Raw genomic sequence first — 9676 nt, forward strand, 5'->3', positions numbered from 1 at the left:
TAACAAGTTCTCTATATAAACTCCATTGGAAATCAGCTCCATCATTAAAGATATCAAAGAATGGACTTCTTATGGACTTCTTTGGAAGGTTAATTTCATACCCACTATATTGTCGTTTTGAAAAATATGAAATGTATCTGAATTCACATTGTGATCATGCCATATAACAAACATATACCTGATAGAATGTGTAAGAGTGAATGTTGTAGTAAGTTTCCTTCAATCAACACAGAAACAAAACTACTAGCATTTAAAGGAGGGACTGAAATTGCATGTAAGGCTATAATTACTGTTGAAAAAAATATGGTAAAACTATTTCTATAATTAATACCATATAAGTCTTCTATTATTCTGTCTTTAAAATGTTTTTTCTATAAAAAAATTTTCACAGCAAGCAAGAATGCACATTGTACACATTTTACTGCACTTCAGAGGAGGAGACGACGTGCCAGAAGGATAAATGACTGACAAGTCTCTGGGAGATCAGTAACATCACTACAATCCTTCCATGTCATAAAATGATGATAATACTGTTTTTACTTTCACTAACCTAGCTCAGTTGTACACCACAGCTCCTAATCCCATGGATGTATAAACTCGTTTTTCAAATCTGATTATGGAAAATGCCTGTATGCATCCTTGCATGGTCTCTTACAGTGACATTAGTCTATAGCCTGGTATGTCCTATGAGCTTGTAAAGGTTGTTGTTTGTATTTCATCAGCTGAAAAATAGTGAAAGAATTTTTCTCTTTTACACAGGTAGCCATTACAGGCAGCAGGAAAGTAAGAGTAGGGTACTTGTATTTTTTCTTACTGGGACTGTAGAACAGAAATGGCATTCTCAACTGCTCAGTCAGTCTGTAGCTTCATGGTTCTGTCATCTCCAGCAGTGGTGGACCAGTCTGGCTAACAGAGCAACTACCCCAGGAGAACCTACCTTCCACTGTATGGCATTATTCTTCCAGCTGATCAGGATAATGCACACTGTTAAAGTAGGGTTGTCTTGCATGGATATGGAATCTCAGGTGATGCATCTCTAATTCAGAGACATACAAAGAGAAACGTATTTATTAATATATCATGTTATGACAGAAATTATTTGTATTAATTTATGAATCAAGTACAGCTTTTATGCATGTATTAGAACCCGAATTACTGTATTTGTGACAATGTGCAATAATATCAAACTGAATATTCTACATGTATTTGTTTCTCTGAAGTTCTAATACATGTATAGCCATAAAATTTAGGATTCCTATATCCTGCTACACTACGTAGCATCACATCAGACATCCTAAGTGACTATAATGACTATAATAGATATTGTTTTATTTTTTCACATTAGCATCAATTGCTCATGCCCAGCCAGATTGATTCACACTAACATGTAATTCTTTGCCTGCTTCACTCCTCTCCCACTGTTAATTCCCTAGCCACCCCTAATAATTTAAATTGCACATTCCTCTCCCCCAGTTCTCCACTTATCAAACTCTTCCCATTACTGATCCATACCCTTCTACACATCATCAGTCCTATAAACTTAATATCTTGATCATTTACAAAAGTTAGTTACTTAAGTACCTGTACCTGCAGTTTCCTTTGTACTATCTCAACGTTATAGTTTTACTCATGGGTGCCGGAACCATAGAGCCAGGGGGAGGGGGAGACCCCCCCCCCACACACACACACACTTTTACAGCTGCAAGACCCGTCGTAAAAAATGAATGAAGTGGAGTTTTCATGCTAACATGGATTTGCATGTGGAAGTTAAACTAACTAAACTAGCTGTACTTGTTCTCTTACTGCTCTGTGTTACAGGAGTTATGCTGCCACTGTTCCGTTGGTGCTGCCAGAGTCATGCCGGTAAGGAGAGTTTTGTTCTTTTATTTGCAGGAGTTATACTGCTCGTGTGTGTGTGTGTGTGTGTGTGTGTGTGTGTGTGTGTGTGTGTGTGTGTGTGTGTGTGTGTGTGCGTGCGTGCGTGCGTGCGTGCGTGCGTGCATGCGTGTGTGTGTGTGTGTGTGTGTGTGTGTGTGTGTGTGTGTGTGTGTGTGTGTGTAAAATGTCCCAGTTAGGTATACCTGGTGGTTAGTGTTACTCAGGCTCAAACAAGAGCCTAAATTATCTACCCATACCACCACTTGTGATTCAGGGAGTTGATTCCATAGCTCTCAACTGTACAGTTTTCACAGAATATTTGGCTCATACATTTGGTCTGTTCCTCTTAAACTTTGTGTTTTTCTGGCAAATCAGTGAGAACTGAATTCATTAAATAATGATAGCCATTTAAGTTTCAGTCTTCCTATCTTTCAGGAAACACATGGTAACACAAAACACTTTATTTTAGCAACTTTCTAACATTATACAAGCAATATTTAAAATGTGTCCCAGGCTTTGAAACTTTGCTCCTGCCCCAAATAAATTTTGGCTTTTTCCAGATTTCTTGTACTCTGAAGTTGAGAGATTTAGTTGAGTGTCAAGTGGATTTTACAAGAAGCTGAGAGCTTCAGGGGAAGAGAAGTTTAGTGCTACTTATACTAAGTTGCTTGCATTGTTAGCAGCACAACAGGTAGTATGCTTGCTTTTGATGCAGAAGGCTGTGGGTTCTACTCCCACAGTATGCAGATGGATCGCTGATACTGTACTGTTTTGTACTTTAATGGGAGTGGATGCTGCAGTCCTATGAATTTCCTCCTTTGGAAAAGTTGCCTAGTAACTTTGTTTCTGTTATCAGTTTGACATCCATTCCCCATTGCAAAATTACTAGCTTATCATTTTTTAATGTAGCATAGGCAATTTATTGTTCAAGGGCAACAGGCACTTTATTTGTAGATGAAACAATGAAATATTAAGTTGTTTGCTAGCAGAAAATTCTTCATTAGTTACAGATCCCTTTAATGTGGAATTATTTAGATGACTTACTTCTGCAGAGATTTTGCAAGTTTACTGATATTGGTGGATTGTAATGACAGAAGCTTGAGTGGACTTTTATGGTTGAAATTTTTGGAAATGGGTAGTTTTGTAATTATTGGTTCATACATTTTGTTTCATTGTTTACTGGAAGACTGTTCAAAGCTACAAATTTAAAACACATTCTAAAAAGTGGTGCTGTATTATACAAGGAATATAATTTAATACAATCAGGAAGGTGAATCAAAGAATGCATACATGTATGCTTCCTCACAGGATGCAGGAGATCAAAATAGGGGAAGAAACCAGTCACCAATGGAGTCCCCCCAGGTTTGGTGATTAGACTTTTTCTGTTTGACATAAACATCTCAAAAGTAGAAAGAAATACCAAAGAGTTTTGGCCAACTAAGTTTGAGATGACTGCAAGCTAAGAGCAGTAATTGAATCCCTAAATCATGCAGGAAGGTATGCCCCAAAGAATAACTGAATGCCAGAATCATGAATTGAAACTAAACTCCAAGAAATACATTATCGTATCCTTTGGGAAGTCATCTTTTCCAGGAACTGCCAAATTGACAATGCCCTCTGAGAACTGACCCAGTTGTTTGGCATTTGGGAACTTATGTGTACAGTGACCTAACTTTTGACCAATATGTGCCAAGAGTCATAAGAAAGACTTTCTGTATTCACAGCTTATAAACAAATTGATTGTGACTAGATCTAGAGATGTTATTGTCCCTCTTTACAAAGCCCTCATTAGGTCAATAATTTTGTATAATGCCCACTTTGTGGCATGTATCTGTCAAGACCCATGTAACAATTGAAATACCCACAGAGATACCTTACTAAAAGGAAACAAGTCCTAAACAATAGGTCTTGCATGGAATACCTCAAAGATTTATCACTATACTCAGTATGCTACAGAGTGCTTAGACGTGACATGTCTGGCATACAAGGCATCCTCCGACCTAATGCAGATGGACCTACTAAAAATCGGCAAGTCAAATGACATCAAAAATACTCAGTCCAGGTATCTAAACTGAATGTTGTGGAGAGATGGATATATATATCACAAAGCCTACTACTGTTCCAGAACAGACTATCCATTCAAGTAAAACAAAGCTCATCCCTGTTCATATTAAATGCAACTTGGATCTAAGAATAGGTAATAGAAAATGTACTCCAGGATTGCCCCTCATGCCACTAATGGATAGAAGCAGTTCCTAAACGCTGCATCCCTTACATAGGTCCCCTCTATATATCTATAGTATGATCACATTTATTCTCACTAGGGCTAATATACAATTAACAGCCATGGGATAGGTAAGACCAATCAGAAAATGTTAATTCAAGCACCAAAAGGGAAAATTGGCTAAGCTTAAAATGTCCTCCAAGTGAACCTATGTTGTGGTAGTAAATAGTTTTTAAAAATTGTCCTTTTTAGATCACTAAGTGCCCCTCTCACCCTCCAACCCCCCCCCCCCCAGTTTTCAGCAGCTTCTGGCACCTCTGCTTTTACTTTATAAACCCTGTTAAACAATGAGCCATAGTACTACACTCTGCATCCAGCCTTCATACAAAAACTTTAATTTATAACTTAAATTCAGCATAGTTTCTCACATATTCAACAGCACAGAAACTATACAAATGCACTGACCAACTCCATTAATAGTTTTACATATATATATATATATATATATATATATATATATATATATATATATACGGTACTTACGTATTATCGCAACCAGATTTTCGGGGTAGCGAAATTCGCATACCTCAACTGTAACGACTGCATGTAAGACTCAGAAGAAATCTTCAAAGGCTTTTCTACTGCTGGTTTATATTGATTACGTTTCAGGAACACAGTAAGCTGCATACATACACAGGTACTTTCTATCAGCACTTACACAATGTAATCGTATATGAAGTAGCACGGCTGACATTACATATTCTCACAAGCAGCTTCCAAAGCTGGCAAAAATTTTCCCATTTTTGTTTCCTATCATGTTCTCTGCCTAAATCAAACAAGGTTGACCATAACTCCATAATTTACTGACATTAAGACTCGATGATGATTCAGAAATCAGTTTTGGCAAGGAACACTTGAAAACATGATTCATACATCTGGACACTTGAGAGGTATCAGTGTGCCCAACTATATATATGTTAAAAAACGGAAGAAAAAGTCTGGTAAATATGGAATCCAGGAAACTAGAGAAGCTCATTGTAAAGGATTTCATCCCATCTACTCTGCATTTTCCTATTAATAAAAGTCCGTTTGTGAAATTTGAAACATACAATATAGGCACAGAATTTAAAATTGGCTGTTACACCCTTTTTAGAACGTGGAGAAATCTGTACTTACAAATTACATTTCTCAAAACGATAGCAGCCCTGACAAATCAACCGTGCGTCTGTAATGCATGCAAATCAGTCAGACAATTTTTTTTCAATTGTTTATCTTCCTAAAGGTAATGCAAACTTTCTTGTCACCAATAAGGACTTTGTATAACCCCTTTCTGTGTTTCATAAAAAATAATCCTAGAGGAGGAAATCTGAAAAACTATTTAGCATATAGGGAATTATACTGGCAGGTCTTAACTGACGCCACTACAACTCCAGGTATTAATGATTCCCTTTCGATTAAGCCTTTATTAATGTTAAATTGTTAATTCATTCTTCAAATGAATTTTTACATTATTCAATTTTTATATGTATAAAGTTTTATATTGCAATATGTATAGATTATGTAGAATGTTTTAATATGCATTTAATTTAAAGGACTATGTTTCTTTAAAGATTGAGCTATTTAGGTGCCATTTTTAAATTTTAAATATAAATTGAACACACTTTCATTCCATAATTGTTCTGAAGAAGCTTGCTGTGATGAGTGAAAGCGCTCAACAAAAAATTTTGTGGACATTCATTAAATTTATTTTGTTTTTATTCTTTGACCGGTGGATTTATTTTGCTGACTTCAGCTGTGAAAGGTTGTTTCCATTTGGTATTTTGTGTGGAGAGGAATTGTGTTGACCCAAACGGTAATTCTTTGATTCACTTTTTAGAATGTGGAGAAATCTGTACTTACAAATTACATTTCTCAAAATGATAGCAGCCCTGACAAATCAACCGTGCGTCTGTAATGCACGCAAATCAGTCAGACGATTTTTTTCAATTGTTTGTCTTCCTAAAGGTAATGCAAACTTTCTTGTCACCAATAAGGACTTCGTATAACCCCTTTCTGTGTTTCATACCCTCAGTACAGTTGAAGTATGCGAAATTCACAACCATGAAAATCTGGTTGCGATAATACGTAAGTACCATATATACATATACATTAGTTTTCCCGACAGAGTACCCTCTTCCCTTACACCTGCCATCTTAAACCATGTCCAACAAACCCCATACCCATTCCTTATCACAGAGTACTAATCTTCTACACACAGCCTCATCCTACACTCCTCCATCTACCCTCCTTCAACATTATTCTACTTTCTGCAATCCTACAAAAGTTAGCACACTCCACCCAGGTATCTCAACCAGTTCACTTTCTTATTTTACTTTCCTAGCAAATAATCTGACATTTCTTCTTTTCATTCTATCCTTCCTCCTCAGTCATTTTATCATGCACCACCTCATCCCTCTTACTCTATACCTTATACAGCTATCCATACTGTCCTCTTATCATCAATCATTATAGTCAGAAAAACCTACATCCCCATTTCTTGATTTCCAACTACACACTCATCTTCCTCAATTTTCCTGTATCTCTCTTCAAACATCTACAGTGCAATTTTTCACCATTTCATTAACTTTGCACCCCTTTATTAGTTCTTTATACATAAACACCAAAGTCACTCTCCCACCTTCATAGCACAAGAAAACAAATGAATACTACAAAATCTTGGTCCTCCTCTGATAGGTAGTGATATTCATTCCCTCTTCTGCCCAAACTCTTATATTCCATCCTCTTATGACTCTATCCCATATAGTCCTATCACCATCTTAGCCACTCCATCAGTTTATTTCCCACACAATCTTAAACTGTTTGGCCTCAACATCTATTGCTTGTGCAACAAAATCTCCTCACTACAAACTTGTCTCCAATACCTTCCTGATATTCTAGCATTAACATAAACTTGCTTAAAGCCATCTATCACAAACAAACACACAAAAAATGCTACAAGGCATCTTACAGTTTGGCTCTCCCACCAAAAGATGGCAGGGCTATCATGCTTTTTCATAACTTTCAAATAAGTACCTGCCCCAAAGAAATCCCCCTATTTTCACAGTACTGAAATGCTAGTGTCTATCATGCAAGTAAACATATGCATATGAGTAATTGCCTTATATATTCCTTCAGGCCAATTTATTAATATGCCAACTATTAAGGACATCTTCACCTGGACTTCCACTTACATATCACAATTGCATTGGGGGCATGAATACTAATGAATCTCTTGTTATCCTTTCTTCTCCTCCTCTACTGAGCAGCACTCCTTTGCCTCCCTCTTTCCGCCTTCCACTTTCACAAACCTAATCGCCAAACCAAGCAGATTTAATAGTTTCTCATGTGCAAGACAATACTAAATAGGATTCTAACAAATAACCGAAACAACATAACCAAAGCAAGAATTTTATCTGAGTCTGTAAGAAATCACCACTTCACCAGTGCCATTAGTATGCACTCCTCTTCACACACATGTATACACACACACACACACACACACACACACACACACACACACACACACACACACACACACACACACACACAGAGACAAATTCTGTATAACGTGTAAGTGTAAGTGATTTATTACTGTTTTTCCTGCACTTCTGTGTACTTTTTAACCCAAAAAACAAAAAAGAACAAAAAAAAAATCCTTGTTTTCCCACCTTTTCTCGACTAGTTTAGACCAGTATACAGGCTTTGCTGTATTCTGGACTGTGGTGTAGTTCCTGTGTTGTCCATTGCCTTACTTGGATAGAAGGAAGTTTTTTTGCTCACCAGTGGGAGTGGGGAGCCTTGAGCAGCCTATCTGTCCGTGAAGGAGTGACCTCAGCACAAGAGCTTGTAGTAATTGGACGTTTTGGACCATTTCCAGCTCTTTTGAAGTTCCCTGTTTAAAACCCGCCTCTGAGCGTTTTTTCTGGCTATACTACTCAGAAACAGCTCCTCGTGGTCCTGCAGAGTGGTGCTAGCAGCAGAGAACTGAGAAAAGCGACTACTTTACTGATCTAAGTATTTTTTACCTGAGAGACCTTCTTTTTCTTACTTTGAACAAGTTTAAACTGCTTTATTACCTGTTTTTTGCATTGTACATTATCTGCACTTAAGTTACATTTGGTCGAAAGTTTGTTTGTTAAATTTAATTAACTGTTGAGGCTGCCCACTAAAGTGCGCTAGCCTGTGTAAGTGATTTATTACTATTTTCCTGCATTTCTGTGTACTTTTTAACCAAAAAAAAAAAAAAAAATCCTTGTTTTCCCGCCTTTTCTCGACTAGTTTAGACCAGTATACAGGCTTTGCTGTATTCTGGACTGTGGTGTAGTTCCTGTGTTGTCTATTGCCTTACTTGGATAGAAGGAAGTTTCTTTGCTCACCAGTTGGAGTGGAGAGCCTTGAGCAGCCTATCTGTCCCTGAAGGAGTGACCTCAGAACAAGAGGTTGTAGTAATTGGTCATTTTGGACCATTTCCAGCTCTTTTGAAGTTCCCTGTTTAAAATCCACGTTTGCGCGGTTTTTCGCGATTGTGCGCATAGCGCAGCACCGGTTAAACAGGCTTAAACTATTCCTGGCTCCGCCAAGTCTGCACTTCAGTTTTTCCCTTAAGAAAGCTCTACTTTCAACAAAATCAGTCTATTCACTATATTATAAGCTTAGCACTTGCTCCTAAAACCTTTCTTTCAAGTGAAGCACCCTTATACTAATGTAAGCACTACATCCACCTACAACCCGTGTTAATACCCACTTCCCTTCAAAGTCCTCTCTCTGACCCATTTTCACATCACCCCCTTATACTATTCTGGCATGTTGAGTGGTATATTACTGACGTCCTCTCCAGTTCAGCTGGTTAATCTGGGAATCCTGAGACAATGTTACAATTGTCTCATGTACACAGACAACCCTCTCCTCCTCCCAACAAACACAAACACATGTGAGAGATGCAACTATATAGCCAAACTGGAGGCTGAACTCTCTCAACACAGGACTAGCAAGACCAGACATGAGGAGAAGGTAACCACACACACAACAAAACCAGTCTCACATAAACCAACCACAACTGCAAACCAAACACATAAAAACACAAAGACATACTCGGAGGCTCTAATAAAAAACTTACCAAAACAACAGAGGCTCCCAAAGCAGACACCCAAGAAAACACCACCTCAAAACACTGCACATGCAACACATAGTACACAAAGTCAGTGTGCCAAACAATCACAGCCCTTAAGACGAAACACCATGCCTGATACACTAGTAATAGGTGACTCTATAGTCAGACACACTGACGTCCCACTTACCAGGTTGAACAAAGAGAGGGTAACGGTGAGCTGCCTGTTGGGTGCTAGGATCCACCACATAACACAAGCACTCAGGTCACTCCAAAGCAAGTACAAATATGACTCCGTCATTGTCCATGCCGGCTTGAATGACCTGAGACGTACCTCCTTGGACTACATGAAAAGAGACATAGAGGAGCTCTCTGATTATGTAGCCCAGGCCGGTATGACCCTGACCCTGAGCAGCATCTTGCCCTCA

This window comes from Protopterus annectens, chromosome 1.part0, assembly GCF_019279795.1.
Source record: "Protopterus annectens isolate FY-2018-M chromosome 1.part0, PAN1.0, whole genome shotgun sequence".
NCBI lineage: Eukaryota > Metazoa > Chordata > Ceratodontiformes > Protopteridae > Protopterus > Protopterus annectens.